The following is a 17,547-nucleotide window of genomic DNA, read 5'->3' on the forward strand; positions in this document are numbered from 1 at the left end:
GTTTAATATTCTTTTTATTTTTGTACTTTAAAGGAATACCAGGGTGTTAAGAGGGAAAACACTCTTTGACAGACTTTGATTCTGATTAATTCTTTAGTGTTTAATCACCTTGATTTCATTGGAGTTTGAACTTAACACATAATATATGATCAAGCCCTTTAATTATGTTCATTTTCTTTTAAGCCATGAAGCCATTGATCTCTAATCTGACATTCCATATAACATGGAATTTCACTTACTTTTGCATTAAGCCAGTATTCCCCCTTCTGCCTCCAAGGGTTCATGCCTTCATCTCTCATTTCCCACCTTTGAGTTAAAAGCTTCTTGAAGCTGTTTTACTGTACTAAAAAGTATTAAAGAGCTGTGATATGTCTCTCTAGCCACAGGAGTCAAGCCTAGTAACTAGACAATTTCTTGAGCAGGGGAAAACCTGCTCCACTTTCCCCTGAAAGGAATTCTTAAGCATTTTTTATATGAAAAACTCATTGATGAAACAACTGTGGGAGCAGACATTAGGAGTTTCATAATCCTGTCATGTTCACTGCATTTTGCATCCTTTATTTCCCCTAATTAATCTTGGATCCTTTTCAGCAAAGCAGGACACCTTTAGCAAGAGAGAGGAAATGGCTGATAGCTCTTGGATTAAACCACACCTGAAAGAAATTAAAAACAAAACTAAGAAAAGGGAAAGACCAACTTTGATCTGAAATAGAGAATTAACTTTGCATTTTCTTCACTTGGATTGACTGTACCAACCTACTTCATGGTAGAATGTATCCTCATTTTCTGTTTTAAAGGATAAAGCATAGAGGAGTATGAGGCAAATTACACTTTAGTTTTATGAGGATCTACAGGGCTGTGAATGAGTGGATGGAAGAACCTCCCTGCAGCCTAAGTTGGCTAAAGAAGGGTGGCCTCTCAGGTGCCTCTAGGCAGCATTTCTGTTGGCTGACTCAAGCACTTCTCCCTTTAGACTCATGAGTCATTAAGAGCATATCCCAAAACATCTGCCCTGTGCCATGGGCTGTGGAATCTGCTCTGAAGCCAGATGGAAAAGTTAAGTGAAACTCAGTAGGCCTTATTTTGTGCCTAATGAGATGTAATGCCTTAAAACAGTTTGTGGCACTAGATCAGCAAAGGTCTTGTACAATATCTAACATTGGGGTTTTGTGTCCCAGGCACAGAAACCTTTCGGGAATATGAAAGCTTCCTGTAGTCTGTATGGGGGAAAGTCTGATCTCTCTAAGTGGGATTTAAAACAGTCCACATATTGGTCATAGAAAAACATGAGGATGAGAATGCATTTTAAGTTTTTCACCCTTCCAGAACAAGGTGCTTTATGTGGGGTATAAGTAGGAACATCTGTCTATGCAGTCTTTCCCTGACTTGCACATCTGAAAATAGCTCATGTAACACAATTAACAGTTGTTCATAAAAAACCGGTTTTATCCACCAGTTAAGAAGATAATGCTCATTTTTCATGCAGCGTGTGCTGTTTACATCACTTCCTCAGCTGTTGTGAGTTCCAATACCAAGTTCCTACTGAACCCATAGCCACAACCCAGAGAAAGTCCCTACAGACTGACATTTTGAGAAAGAGCAGTTTCCCTTCTTTCTGAAGCTGTGCAGCAAGGCATTTGGAATTCCTTGTGCAAAAGAGGAAAGGATATGATTTGGTAGCCTAGCTGCTAGGGTACAGAATTAGAGAGATTAAGGTATGTGCTCTAAATGCTTGCTTCTCTGACCTGCTCATTACTTTGTCTACAGTAGAGCAGTTTCAAGAGGAGCGAATGAAAAGGTTACTTATGCTTTTATGGCTTGGTGATGGAAGGTATGTTTTTGGACACTGTCAAACTGAAAACATCCATTGTTTTCTAGGTGAATGATTTAACTGGAAAACTGCTGATTAGTGTTTGCTACCCTCTTCTCTGGCAACTCTTAAAAATAAAAAATAGGTTAGGAGCTCTAGCCCATATTTTATGCAAAGTGGTCTCTCAGAGAAGCTTTTTCATAACCAGGGAGCCTTGAGGGGCAGAAAGAACATCTGCTTTTTGGTGCCTGTCCCCTAAAGGATGTCAGGTGAAAAAAGCCCATGCCTGGATTCCAGCTGGGTATGTGGGAGCACTGAGCTGGTGAGACTGAAGTAGTTCCGGGCATGCTTGGGAGTATAGTTCCTGTTGCCTGGGAAATTGGAAAATCAGATAAGGAGGCAGCTTGTAATTGCAGGTGCCTGTAGGTACAGCAGCTGTTGAACAAGTTACTTAAAATAAGTTTGAACCTGGACAACACAATTCTGTTTAATGCTTGCTATAAGATTTCATTACATTTAGTCCACGCAACCTATTTCAGGCAGTTAGTTTTCTTAAAAAATATTTTAGTATATTTTTAAAATAAAACTGACTGGTGGTGGGATTTTTTCAATTTATACTTTCTCATATCTGAGGATGGATTAGGAAGATTGAGCTAGGGACCACTTTAGAGCAATGTGGACACACACAAGGCCAAGGGAGGACACTTACAATGTATAAAAAGCAAAAATCCTTTTGGCATCATAGCAACCCCATACAACAGTACAAGCTGGGAACTGGCTGGCTGCAACGCAGCTGTGCAGCAAAAAGGGAGGTGTATCCAAAATCAGATGTTTGTGCTTCTGATGGATGATAGGTTGAATATGTGTTAGCATTGTGCCTGTGTGGCGAGGACATCTACCCATAGACTGGGCTGGGTTTAATCAGTTTTCAGCTGCCTAAACTGAAGGTACAGAGAAAACAACCAGACTCTTCTCAGGAGTGTGCAGTGGAAGAACAATGGGCACAACTTGGAGCAAGGAAAATTTCAGACAGATGCAAGAAAAAACAGTTATTCCTAGTGAGAGCAGATAAGCACTGACACAGTTTGCCTGGAGAGGCTGTGGCTTTTCCATTTCTTGGAGGTACAAATTCTTTACTGAACGTGGCCCTGGACAGCCTGTCCTGGCTTTGGAGCTGCCCCTGCTTTGAGCACAGGCTACTGTCACAGGTCAGCCTAGAAATTTGAGCAGGAGTCACACCAAATGGCCTTGGGAGGTCCAGTCTAGGCTTGGTTACTCTTCGGTAACTGTTATTTTCTTGGATTAGGCACAGTGTCTTGTATACAGACCTGAACTACTTTTAGGTGATTCAGTTTGGGAACAGGTGGTTTCTCAGTGGTAACTAAGCTTGGTCCCATTTGGGAAACTGGATTAGTGCTTAGTACCAGACTTTATATTGTATTCAGGCCAGCTGCTTCCCTTGCTGATAATGCACACAGGTAGTACAGACATATACCCAGTTGCCTTCCATACCACTCTCCAGGTACAGACATCCTTTACCAGAACTATCAAAAACAAGGAACCATCATTATGTGGTTGAACAATGTCAGACAATATACTACAGTACCAAAAAGCCCTTTTCCTAGCTTATTTCTTTCAAATTTACATACCTTCTGGTGTAATGGCTTTTTCCCAGCATGTGCCTTCTATAGATCTATATGATTAAGTGAGTAAATAAGGCTGAGCTAGAAGAGTTTATTAATAAACAAGTAGCTTATTTTGACAATGATTGTTCTATCTAGACAGTAAGAATTTGCACTGAGATTTTTCCCTTCTCTGCTGTTCTTACACTCCAGGTATTTTTCAACAAGGAGGTTTTCAATTCAAAGGAATGGACACTCACCTAATGTATCTTCTTGATAGTAATAACCCTATTTTTTGAGTGGGTCATGTTTATATGATACCTTTCAACATTATTATACTTTATATATATCCATATCTGTATCTATAAACAATGAAATCTTTTTAATCAGTATACACTTTGTAACCTTTCAAGAAAATTAAATTAGTTTGAAAAAGAAAACCTTGTTGAAGTTAGTAAGCTTATTAATGATGGTAAGGGTTAGATTTTTACAAAGAAAAATTACTGTTTACTGTATTTCAAAAAGGTTTTACTGTATGAAGAATAATATGATATATATAACTAGAAGTAATGGGAGGAAATTAAAAATAATTTAAACTTCCTGAAAACGAGTTCAATTAGACTGTAGAATAAGTTCCCAGGGGAAGCTGTAGAAGGCTCATTATATGGCTTATTTAAAACTAGATTAGATGAAATGCCTGAAGGGAGCAAGCTTGGGCTGTTTCCTGTAAGGCTGAAGGAGATTACCTCAGAGGTATTTTTTCCTTCTGAAATATTTTATTCTGTGATGTGGTCTTGGTAAGTCTTGTACATTTGTATGTGGAAATGTTCTGTAGGTACTCCCCTTTCTGCAATGCTTCTGTGAGATTTTAAAAATTAACTTTTTTTTTCCTGTGGTAGGAGTTTATCAGTCTTCATATTGATATGTATCACACTGACTGTGAGTAAAAACAATATTTTTTTTAAATACAAGATCAGGAATAATTTGCCAAAGTAGAAGTGTGTGGATGCTTCCTTAATTTTTCTTTTAGAGTTAGAAATTTGCTGTTAAGGTGGTTGTCTTTATGACCTTGACTCTGCATATCCATGAGTGGTCTGAAAGTTGTGATTGTGGTGCTTTCTCCTGTGCACAGGGATGCAGCCCCTGGTGAGCCCAGTGTGTTTTGTGTGCTGGGGGTGACCTGAGGCCATGACCAGGGCTGAGCCCCAGTTCCCAGGGGTACCCTGGGGAGGTCACTGTGCAGCTGCTCTGCAGAAACCCAGATCTGTCTGTTTGTCTGTTTGATCATTCTCTGTGCCAGTGGCTGGATGGATATTCCACACCGAGTGGAATAGCCCCAAAGTGAAAGGATGTGGAAGAATGACTGCATAGGCATTGCTGAGTAGCTCTCTGGTTTTCTCACCTGCTGTTCTGGCAAGAGCAGGACTGTACAGTTTCAGAGACATTCTCTGTCCATTTTCCATGTGTATACATGAAAACTCGGCAACATCTTTTTTTTTTTAATTTCTAACTTAGTCTCCATTATTAACTCATAAGTCATATATGATCTGAACTTTCCTTATTTGTATTTTTTACTTACATAGAAGGAGAAAGTTTCTTCTACAGTGGCTTTAGGAAAGATTTGATACTAAGCAAAAGAATTGGCTGGTCTTTATAGTACTGTACTTGATTTTTTGGCAAGTACTCAATCAGGGTGGAAACTGAAAATAACTAAAGAACCAGTGGCCTATAAATTTACAATTCTACAGTGTGAATCCACAGTATTTGTTCCAACAAGTTATGATTTGATAGCTGATGCCAAAGGGAGTGTAGACATTCATTTAATTTTGGATCATTAGATCCAAAGCTGTCCTGGTGGTTATGGCACGCTATTATTTTTGTCCCTGTCAAAAGCAATGAACAGTTGTACTAGTGATTGGCTTAGCTGACCAGAGATGCTCAAAACAGAAGATTAATGATGAAGAGCTGGACCATGCACAGAATGTTTCAAGGGGAAATTAACTTATAGTTTGAAATATATTAATATGGAATTTGCATCAATGTTACAATATAATCACAATAGTTTCATAAAGAAAAACACCTGTAGTTTATAGCACATCTAAACAATTCATAGATTGTTATTTTTTACTTGGAAAGTAAAATTTTCTTTGGCCAATTTTCTTTGGCCAATAGTTACATCAGTTCTGTTCCTGTAATAGAAAAATATTTTTATCACCAGAGACTATATTGTCATCCACTGCAATCATCATGCATGGCACATGTTTCCTTAAAATTATGATTAATCTCGTCGCTTCCAGTGGAACTGCTAGATAGAATTTTCTATTATAATGAGTTTGCATGGCAAGGTTTTGGTAGTGGGTGGACTACAAGGGTGACTTCTATGAGAAACTTCCAGAAATTTCCCCATGTCCAGCAGAGCCAATGTCAGCCAGCTCCAAAAAGGACTCGCCGCTGCCAAGGCTGGGCCAGTCAGGGATTATGGCAGAGCCTCTGACAGAGTTAAGGGGAAAAAAGTTACTGCACAGGAGAAAGGAGTGAGGATATGTGAGAGCAACAACCCTGAAGACCCCAAGGTCGGTGCAGGAGGAGGGGCAGGAAGGGGCAGGAGCTGCTCCAGTCCCAGGAGCCGAGATTCCCCTGCAGCCCCTGGTGCAGCCCCTGGTGCAGCCCCTGGTGCAGCCCCTGGTGCAGCCCCTGGTGCAGCTGTGCCCCTGCAGCCCATGGAGGCCCACATGGGAGCAGAGATCCACCTGCAGCTATGGAGGACCCCACAACAGAGCAGGGGGATGCCCAAAGGAGGCTGTGACCCTGTGCAGGACCTGTGACTCTGAGGGGGAGCCATGCTGGAATAGCCTGTCCCTAAAGGACTGCATCCTATGGGAGGGACAGACCCATGCTGGAGCAGTTTGGGCAGTCCTTCCATGGGCAGGACTCATGTTGGAGAGGTCCCTAGAGGACTCTCTCCTGTGGGAAGGACCCCACACTGGAGCAGGGGAAGACTGAGGAATCCTCCCCCTGAGGAGAAGGAGCACCAGAGGCAACATGTGATGAGCTGACCACAGCCCCCATTCCCATCCTCCTGTGAAAGAAGTTAGGGTGAGTAGAGGGAAGGTGTTAAAAAGCTTGGTTTCATTTCTGATTATCCTCCTCTGATTTGATTTGTAATATATTCAGTAAATTTCCCCAAGTCAAGTCTATTTTGCCCATGATGGTCACTGCTGAGGGATCTCTCCCTGCCCTTGTCCCAGCCCATGAGTCTGTCATTACAATTTCTCTGCCCTGCCCAGCTGAGGGGGACAGTGACAGAGGGGCTTTGGTTGGAATAAGGCACCACACCAGAGTCAACCCACCACACTGAGCTTTATTTGAATAACTGTCTTTTCTTCTAATTGCCGTTTTCTTTTAGCTTAGAGGTTGTCCCATTCCTTATATTGAAATCTGCTATGACAATTTTTTTGTTTCTGAGAGAAGATACTTGCAGAGTTTTTCATTTTAAATGGCTCACTACTCTGTTAAACCTTTCTTCACGTTTTTATTTACCTGCTTGGACTACTTTGGGATTGTGTATATTAATACTGTGATCATAACAAGACACTGGCAAAAATAAGGTGTTAATCTGTGCAAAATGACAAACCTGGGAGGTACAGATGAATAGCATTGGATGGATATTCACTATATTAGGGATATTGTTTCTACATCCCAAAGTTTCTGCCCACTGTTTAATGGTAACAATCAAATTTGAAGCAATGGCTTGAATAAGTAGGAAAGAGATCAAAATATTATGTTGACCAGACAGCAAAATGTTTTGATTTCCTTGAGATACATCTGGCCACCAGGTGGAGACTTTGCTTTAATTTTTCCTAAACCAAAACTGCAAAAGAAGATATCAGCCTAAGAAGCCATTTGCACAAAAATGTAATAATCCCATTTATTTTCCAGGTCTTCTTGTAGATAATTCTTGCAATGAAAAGTTTTCCAGGCTGATCTGAGGAGGCTAAGCCTTAATTCTTTGAAAAAAAAGAGAGAAGCATAGAGTATAGGATCTAGCAATATATTGGTGAATTGTTTCATGAAATAATGGAATTTGCTAAAGTTAAATATGTTCTATCTGCTTGATTCTTCTTTTTAAGTGGCAGGGAATTGACCAGTTTCGAATTATTGTCATTAAAAATGACCTAGTTATAAAAACTCTTTGGCCTTTAGAATTTGCAGCAGGTTTAAATAACATTTATCTTTGTGTAGCATAGTTAATAGCAAAGACATAATTGCATGCTTTTCTGTAAGTGGAAGTCCCTAAATGCAAATACTAATAGACAGTGTCATCTATAACAATCTGCAAATTTATGGAGGAAATTGGTTTTCCAGGCTAGCTATTTATTAATATGGAGGAGAGTAATATTAAATTGGAGCTCCACCATATTTCTTTACATTTTTATACAATGAAGAGGCTTCAGACAGAGGTGAGGACCCATTGCCCTGTAACTAATCTGTCTGCAGAGTTTCAGTAATGGGGCATGAAAATAAAGCATTTTTCCTTTCTGATCAGCAATAATAACATTTTTCAGCTACAGACTGGTTGGAAAAGGGAGATAGGTGAGTAAAATTGGGGGCTGAGTCGCAAGTGAATAAAGGAAATAAAAGGTTGATATCATGAATCAGATTATTTTGTGCAGGAGTGTGTCCAAAAAAAAAAAAAAAAAAGAGGATGAGTTGATCTAGTTGATCTTGGATAGGTAAAAAAATCCATATAGATGTGGTTTAAAAGGGTGCACATGACAGTACTGAGTGACAGAGCAATGAAAGCTGCAGTCAGGTGAGGAATGAGGCTGGTGGTGGCAGGTAGAGGGGTCTCAGGGATTCCAGCACTATTCTGCTATTCTGCACTTTAATGTGCTTAGTTTATTCCCTTGTTTTCATCCTGAAGACCTTTGGGCAAAAGAAGGGATGACAATCCTCTTCCTGCTTTTGGCATATTCCATCAGCAGATACATCTGAAAAATGTTCATTTGCAAGAAAGAACAAGTGGAATTAAAGCCTAAGCCATGGCTGGTGGCATCTGCTTTGGGCCTGGGGATAAACACAGTATTTGTCTGTAGCAGTGAGAGGGAGTTGTGGAATGGAAAGAGATGCTCATGTAGAAAAATGGTTATTGTTTAAAAAAAAGGAAAATTAAATTTATATAAATAAATAAGTACTAGAAAAACAGTTTTAAAGATTCCCAAAGAACTTTTAGGATCAAGTAGTGCATGGGAGTTGGGCAGTTGAGGAATTTCTTTACAGGTTTTGATTTGGTATGAAACCTGCAGGTACTTATGAAGCAGTGAGGGTACCCAGTGAGTTCTGCTGGGGTTACTGCTGCACTTAAATGTGCCTCTAGGCCACACCATCCCTTGTGTGCTGTGGAAAAGATTCAGGGTGCCTTAGGCAAGTTGGTCTGGATGGGCTTTCAGTTTTCAGTACAGAACTATTTTTTTCCCCCTATTATCCACATCTATATTCTGTTTTTTTTGAGATAGAGAACAAATTTTGGAAACGTGTTTCATCTTAATTTGAAGTCATCACATTAATTCATTCATCATAGATAATTGACCATTTGTCATTAGAAATGTGGATCTTTAGTTTTATTATGAATTTGCCTTTTTATATTCTAGACATTGGTGGTATTTGGTGTTCCTGTTAGCTTTCTAGGGAGTTCATTATGAATCATTAGAAAAATGATTCACAAAGACTAAAAAAAAAGAGCCTGATAATTAATGATAAAACTGTACTTCAGTGCTGTATGAGTGGATGAGGGATGTGTGGCACTCTGAGGGCAGGTTCTCCTGGAGTGGACCATTTGTTTCATATGGGCTCATTGTTCCATGGTTAGAAGGAGGATAATCTAGTGCTCAAAATAAGATCTGGAAACTGCTTGATGTCCCTCATTTGTGAAAGGCAGTTCTTTGGGTGCCACTGCTAGTATGAAATACTATAGTGGGGCAGAGCTTGTGATCACATCTGTAAGGTTCACCCTCATTAGATCTTCTATGATGGTGCAATCCACTGTTCTTCAGGGTCAAATTTTGATTATATTACTGAGATTTGATTTATAAAAGAGGACTGTTACATAACCTGCAGGTTTAAATGTGTCCCTTAATATTTTCCTTTCTTTCTGAATTTATACTATATTCTTCTATGTATTTCAAAGCAAAAGACTTTCAGCCAGTTCTTTAAAGGGCAGTGAGGTTGCTAGAGCTTATTTAGTGATTGGCCATTATGCATAAGCCAAAGAATAGCATTAATTGCAGCAAAATATTAAGCCCCTTATTGAGATCTTTTTTTTTTAATACAGCTTTGAGATTTGTTGAAATAATCAGACTAACATAGACTGTCATGGACATTATTTGCATTTGATCAATTAATGTGCTGGCCTAAGCTGCTGAACTATTCAGGCTGAAGGTTTTCACTATTGTCCTTGTTCCTGTAGATATCACAGAGGAGAAGATTAAGAGCATTATAACTTTAACATAAAACTCAGAAGTAATATAATAGGAAAAGATAGTCTACATACAACAAAAGGAAAATTTGCACGGGCTTACTTTTATCCAAACATTTGACCTCCAGCTTAGATGGCTTAAAAATGAGGAAGAAAAACTTGTACCCATTTGTCCTGGTGCAGTAATCTGAAAGTTAACACACTGGGAAATATTTCTCCCTAACTCTGAACTGGATGTGCAATTTTTTTTTCTTTTTGATTAAAATCTGCATTTCTCATTCCAACCCCCATGATGGCCAGCCTACCTTCCTGTTGGAAAATAATAACATTCTGCATTTATTCAGCATTCCTCATCAAAATATCTAGAAATCTGCCTTTCTGATATATCAGTTGTTTCATTGTTCAGATCTTCCACTGTCTCTTTCTGTAAGCAGCACTGAGTTTGAACTGTCTTCAGAGCACTTGACAGCTCTGTCTCTGGTTGTATCTCGGATCCTGTGTTCTGTCAAGTCCCCTTGACCTGGCTTTTTAAACCTCCCTGAGGTTCAAACACTCATTTTCTGGTAACATCCTCACAGTAGTTTATGATTTTATCACACTGTCCTTCAGGAGAACATTTAGAATTTCAGTTTTTGACATAATATACTAGAGCTGAGTCTATAGCAATATAAAGTAAACTAAAGGAATTCTTAAATCTGAATCCCTCTAAAAGTCTCAAAGCATAGACATATGCCATTTCAAGTTGATAAAATTTAGCTTTATCTGGTTGTGATGAATTGCCCAGTGCTGAATACAGAATTGATGGTTCTGGAAATCACTTTCAGCTGGGCAGATCCTGCCACTGGAAGGTTAGAGGCGCCTAAGAAGAAATGGGGATTGAAGGCATCATTTTTTTTTGGTACATATATTGTCTTCAGTGTTGTTAATTTAAAGAAAAGTTTCAGTTCCAAAAGGATGGTTCAAAATTTTATGTAAGCACTTATATTCAAATAATGATACTGCTTGATTCAAGAATTATTGTATTAAGTAAAGAAAGTTCTGCAGGAGTCTAGCAAAAAGTACTCAGGTGGCAACTTCCCAGTCATCCTCCCTAGGCACAAAATTGGATCTTTAGAGATATGAATGTGGTCACCTCATTTCAATCTCTGCTTGTTTGAATCCATTATGTATTTTCTATTTCTTATTCTGACAAAAGCAATCAAATGGAATGGGAATGACATATTTAAGGCTGGTTATAGTAGCATTTAAAGGCAATATAAAAAAAGTGAGTTGGTCTGGCTACTAAGTCATTCTAATAAAGAACAGCATTGCTTATTTTTATTTTGTAGTCTCCTGAACAATAACAACAGTAGCTTCTCCATTATTTTCATTTTTAGTGAAAGCAAATGTTCTGGAGAATAAGATGGAAAAAAACATCAGAAGTATTTAAATAATTATGCTAATATTCAAAACAATGATTTGCATGTCACTGCTATATAAAAAATGCTTCCTTCTTTTTCTGATTTTTTTTTTAGATATAAAACATCTATCAAGTAAACAGGAAAGGAAAACTGTCTTTTTCTGAGTAGTTTCATTTCCAGTGTTTCTTCAGCTTCCCCTCAAGGGTCAGACTCAATAAACAGCTGTGCACTATGTGTGAATAAAATCAATGTTGCAGAACTGCATAGCGCACCAACAGAAAAGGGTTTTAATTCTTTTCTTTTTGAGTGTAACAGAGACACTTATGAGTTTAACTTTTCCCATTCCAGTATTTACTCTTGGTGCTTGCACCAAGGAAGAATTCAAAACAAGAAACAGCTGGAGCCTTTTCTTTACACTTCACCTGCTATTCACATCAATAACCCTTCAAAACACAAATGTGCTGGCAAGTCACACACAATTTTCACTGCACCCACTTTTGTATGGAGAACAAAAGTAGCTTCATCATCTCAGTCAGGATAATAAGTATTAGAAATCTGCATGGCACCATTTTCTGGAAAAACTCTTATTTCCTGTGTTATGGGACAAAACCTGATTCACACAGAAAGGATATTCTGATTTATATTTTTAAAAAGATACATGTATATTCTTTATTTGTGTGCATGATTTTTTTCTTCTTGGATCATGAAGAACAAGATACACCTGTTAATAGGCAGGAGACACAAACAACAGCAATTATATATGCAGAGGGTGTATTGTTTATGAGCCTTTTCTTCCTCAGTGGTTGTAAAACCTGGCGAGAGGTGCTTGACTGTGCCACCCTTGGCTGACATGGTCTGCAGTGAACAGTCATGGAGGAGAGCTTGGGTCTGTGGCAAGTTTTGCCAGCAGATGTAATAAAAATATTGCCTGTATAACTGTCTATATTGCTTCCAATATTGCTTCCCAGGTAGTTGCCTGAGGAGGCCCTGCTGATGGGGGCAAGGACACAGAGGTGGATGGGCAATGGAGTGTTACAAATCCTCACAGATTTACTCTGGGAGGTGTAGGAGTTTCAGAGGAGATTCTGTATTTCATTCTATGCCAGGCTAGCCTGCAAACATGGACTGAATGAGTCTTCCTGGGTTATCAAATTAATCTTTCAGCTCTTCTAAGTCATCCAGAGAAATGGGAACAGTTTTGCACTGATCTTGCTGATGTACTCACAATGGCACAAGAAAAGTCTCTCTTCTTCCTGTTCCTATAGGATCTAATGTAACTGAAAGCAAAACTGTTTTTAAAGTCCTTGGAAGCTTTTCAGGACTTTTCTGCAAGTAAAACAATAGTGTTTTCTTACACAAAAATCCAAGTAGTCCACATGGAATAAAGTTTCTCAATTCCCTGTCTCAGAAGTGAAAACTGGAGTAATGATGGTTTCATTTTTCATGGTTAGGATTCGTAAATAGAACATATCATGCTTTCATACGTGTAATGATGTGTGGTATAATATTGTCATACACATGTGAGCTAAGTCATTCTGACATAAAATAATTTTGTAAACTAAGCTGCAAGAGAGTGTTCTGACTTCCAGTAGAGATCTTGATTTGGGTGTGGTAGAGGGTACAAAGGGAACAGAACCACAGCATAGCCATTCAGGTGTTGATTGAAACTGGCCAGTGCAATAAAGTCACGTGATTCATGTAGGAAAATACTTGTTGCCTGTGCATGTCAGAAAACTCTCATGAGTTGTAATCTCAGGAATGCCAGCATTTCTCTTAGGGTGACATACTTTGAGAAATACAGAACTTAATTGACAACTGAGAAAACCACAGGTTGTTTCTTTTGGTTCACATTAAAAAAATAAATAACCAGACACAGATAAATTAATAAGCAAATAGGAACTTTAATAACACCCATAATGGTCCAGTCAGTGCATATAAGTGTCATCTTTCTTGCAGTACTATGTTTCTGTATTAACTTATGTAGCTTGATATATGAAAATGGGAAATGGGCTAAGCCAGCTATGATGACTTCCCCTCCCTGAAACAGGCTCATTCAAAAGTTATCTTCTCAGCCAGTGGAGACAAATAAACACAACTAGGGAAGTACTTCATCTCATGGAATAGGTGTCCTGGGAGGTGCTTTAACTGTCTTGCTTTTGTGTGTGGACCACAGAGGTAGTTTAGAGACAGAAAACCTCCTTAAATGCCTGAAGTTAGGGTGGCTGTATCCTGTCTCTAGCATACAGCTCTGAGCTGGGCAGGGCCATTATTCAGTTGCTGCCCTGCTCCATAGGGCTCCACAGTGGGAGTTCAGGCTGCTCCCTTGGAAGCAGCTCTACCTTAAGAGCCCAAGATGACTAACTCAGATTTTCTGAACCATAACACTAAATCCTGGCATGTCATTTTTGGGTGTTATCTTGCTTTAGTTTGTTTGAGTCTGACCTCCAGCATCTAAAGTGGAAAAACAATATCAAATTTTATTAATTTATCTATTTAATTCAAACTGGAAATTAGTTTCCTTGTGGCTTGAGCCTTGAAGGAGGCAGGAACCTTAGGGTGAGTTGTCAGTGGATCACAATAAAGTAGCAGGGCTCCCACTGCCAGATCTGTCTGTGCACTTATAGAATAGGCTCAGGGACAATTTCTTCTGCACATCTGACGGTTTGACAGACATGATTTTTTTCCTGATCCTTAGAAGAAACAAAAAGATTTTTTACACTTCCTAAAGATGCTGATTCCCAAAGCTCTGTATTGTGAGTTTTTTTATTAAAGCATTCCAGTGTCACAGCATCCAGACTCATGCTGTCCTAGTTGATAGTCAAGGGGGATGTTTGTAGGACTGACTGCACACTGACCCCAGGTTTCCAGCAGCAGCAAAAATGCCTCAGGGAAACTCAAGAGATTTATCATAATGCTGTTTGTTTATAGGAACTCTCAGGTACAACAGAGACTGACAAGTACTGTACCACACAGCTTAGACAGTAAAGAACTTAGCAATAACAATATAGAAAGACAGGCAGTCCAATATTTACATCATATACCAAATTCTTCTCTGCTCAATGATGTTAAGCATTCCCAAGAGCTGTTTTCCTTGATATGCTGACATTGCTGGGCCTATAGTTCAACACACTGTACTGGGTATAAATTCACAGGGTTTTTTGTCTCTCTCTCTCATTCCTTAAGACCAGTCAAACTTTGCATAAAGTTAAGTGTTTTAAGGAGGATTTGGCTTCATAGACCCATGTGATTTTTCAGAGGCACTACCCCAGCCCTGTGATACAGAGGTAGAATAAGATAATGAAAATTTGCTGGCTACAGTTTGGCTTTTCTGTTTACCCTTCTGTGAAAGGGAAGGATAAAGCCCTCACTGGTGAGCTGAAGAGCTCATTAGCTGTAAGGCAGATTCCAATTAGAGACTCTCAGTTTTCCTTTGATATGAAGACCTCACTTAGGTACCTACATTGCCCATTGCTGCAAAATCTGAATAAGTTACAGAAATATATCTTTCTCCTAAACTTGCCATGTGAAAGTTGTGAAAGAAAGAGAAATGTTTGTATCCTTGCTGCTCAGATAGTGTTCTGAGACTAATGTCCCAGTCCAGAGACCTTTGTGCAAAAGTTGAATTTTAGGAAATTGAAATGAAACACTGAATTCCAAGTACAGAGTAATTAAATGTTTTAATACCCTAGGCCTTGTACCAGGGTGCCCAGGGAAGTGCTGGAATCACCATCCCTGGAAGTGTTCAAAAGGCCTGTGGGTGTGGCACCTGGAGACATGGTTTAGGAGTGAACACAGTGGTGCTGTGTTAATGGTTGAACTCAATGATCTTGAAAGGCTTTTCCAACCTTAAAATTCTATGATCTAAATATACAGTTTTTTAACTTGAATGGCTGTTCAGGTCTTAGAGTTGGATGAATTGCTCCCTGCATATTCTCCACTGGCTACAAATGGAGCATCAGCTTCTAGATTAGAACAAGCACTGCCTTGCATGGCTCTGAAGATGCACAAGATTAATTTAGATTTATACAGCTTGGTCCCAGAAGGCACCTGCTCAGACACCAGTCCCGCCTTGGTGTTTGCTCTTGGGTGTTCAGGTAGCTCTGGGCTCAGCACACATCCCTGGCACAGCTACTGATGCTCCCTGGCTGTAAGCTCCTAAAAGTCTGGCAAGTAATTGAATGTAGATCACATACCATAAAGTTCCTGAATTCAAGATAGGAAATTATTGGAATATTTTTCTTTCCAGTAATTTCCACAAATGTTTGGGGAACTTGTTTCAAAATATTATGCAATCATTAGTTTTTTTTTTTCCTTTTTACTTTTAACTCTCAGGGCAACTCAGATTTCAGCTCAGATTTCATCTTCACAAATATATCCCTCAGGTTTAGTTACTTTTTTTTAGAAAATTTCTTTATTTACTGCTTTTACAGGGTTTTTTTGTTGCTGTTTCAACAACAAGTTATTATGTCTTTACCTGCAGGTGACACCATCTTTTTTAGTTCTGTGAGTTGAATAATGGTATACCTATGCAAGTTACTACTGTTCATGAAAAATGAAATAGAACTGTACATGAACTGAACACTGCAGAGTTTATACTCTCCCAAGCAAGGAAACTAATTTAATTTACAGGGTGTGTGATAGAGGATAATAAAATAAATAAATAAATAAATAAATAAATAAATAAATAAATAAAAGAAACCAAAAAACAAAACCAAAACCAAACAACAAAAAATCCAAACCACAAACCAAACACAAAACCTGTAATTCAAAAGTCAAGATTTTTCGGATTTTTTTATATATATAGATATATATATGTACGCATGAGTATGAAAAACTAATGCATAGTCTCCTGATCAACCACCCTTGAAATAAAATATAAGCAAAAAGGACACAGAAATTACACTTATGGCAGCTGATAATACTCTCCAAAGTCACTCCCCCACTATTGGTCTTACAAATTGGTGGTTGATTGAAGTCTAGACTGCAAACCACATTGGATTGTGCAGCTCTCAAACCACACAAGAATGGAAAGTATTATAGCAGCTGTTACCATGGACGTTGACAGAAATCTGAAAAGTGCAAAGGATAAACATAACAAAAAATAAAACCTTTCCAGATGGCTGTACAGCTCCCTAAAAATATACACTGCCACTGAAGGCTGGCTGGATTGAAAAGATATGTTGTCTAAAATAAAAAGGCAGTAGAAGCTGCTGTATGTAAAAAAAAAAAAATTAAAAAAAAATGGCAAGATGTTGGTAAGTGAATTTTTTGTCTCCAGTCTCTGTAGAGCTTAACTATGCAATATAAAGCTGCATATGGGAGATATAACTAATATTAGTGCATAGATAATAATGTAAGAACTATTCTGGATGGATAGTTAAGTAATAAATGCTATTTGGCTGCATTTTGATAAAACGATATTATTGGAGTAGGAAAAGCAACTAATCCCAGTGTTGACAAGTCTGCTTGCTTCTTTTCTATCCAAGTCTCACCACGCATGTCCATGGCAGTGTCACCTCAAGATTAGACTAACGTGACTGATTTATAAGAGTCTGGTTTTGGTATGTGGTCCCCAGCAAGTAAAAGAAATGAAGCTGGAACTCATGCATGAGAGCTTGTCAGTGTCTGCAAATTGTACTTCCCCTGAATAACTGCCTGCTGTTTAAGATGAATGGCAATTCCATATATCATGACACATAGTGAACACCATTAGCAGATTTATATCTGGGTGTCAAAGTGCACCTGATTACCTTCTACTTTCAGAAACTTTTGCCAGTTGGGCTGAAAGTTCCCTCACCCATTTTTCTGCAGGAAAAAGATAAAAAGGAGATAATCATCACAACTCCTCCCTTTCCAAGACTTAAAGGACATAGGGCTGCATTGCATGTGATTTAAAATGAGAAGCCAATCGGTGTTTTGCAGTGTTTCAGCATCAAATTATTGTGACAGATTTCTACTACAATGATCTGATACCAAGATTATTCTTCAGATATAAATATTTATTCCTTTCTTTTTGTTGTATCATCTTTGATATATTTCTAATCAGCTTCTACTCGTATTTCATTTGACCAAACAAACCAACCAGCCCTCCTTTACTTACCTCTCTTGAAATCTGTTCTCCTTTCCTTGATCAGCCTTCTCTGCATTTCTCAGTTTGATCAACAGCCAGAGGCGTGGGTATGACATTCTGCTTTTGGTCATGCACTGGGAAACAAAGAAAGGAGCAAAACAGCAGCCTGA

This window comes from Agelaius phoeniceus, chromosome 3 (genome assembly GCF_051311805.1).
Source record: "Agelaius phoeniceus isolate bAgePho1 chromosome 3, bAgePho1.hap1, whole genome shotgun sequence".
Taxonomy (NCBI): domain Eukaryota; kingdom Metazoa; phylum Chordata; class Aves; order Passeriformes; family Icteridae; genus Agelaius; species Agelaius phoeniceus.